Genomic DNA, 263 nt, shown 5'->3' on the forward strand with positions numbered 1-263 from the left:
TGGTCGGGTTCGGGTTAATGTTTAATGAATAGCTTCGGGTTCGGGTTCGGGTTCGGGTCGGGCTCTGGTTTATAGCACAACACAGCACGGAAACTTTTATTAGTAAAATAGCTTTGACAAGCTACTGACTCGCAACTTTATATTTCTCTGCAATGAGGGGGTAAAATCGCTGTTTTTGAAGTAACTAAGCCTCATTGCTTGTAGAGAGAGGCGCACAGACGCAGGTTCACACATGCAACTTTCATCTCTCTCTCTCTCTCTCT

This window comes from Sinocyclocheilus rhinocerous, unplaced genomic scaffold (genome assembly GCF_001515625.1).
Source record: "Sinocyclocheilus rhinocerous isolate Xijiao unplaced genomic scaffold, SAMN03320098_v1.1 scaffold568, whole genome shotgun sequence".
Lineage (NCBI taxonomy): Eukaryota > Metazoa > Chordata > Actinopteri > Cypriniformes > Cyprinidae > Sinocyclocheilus > Sinocyclocheilus rhinocerous.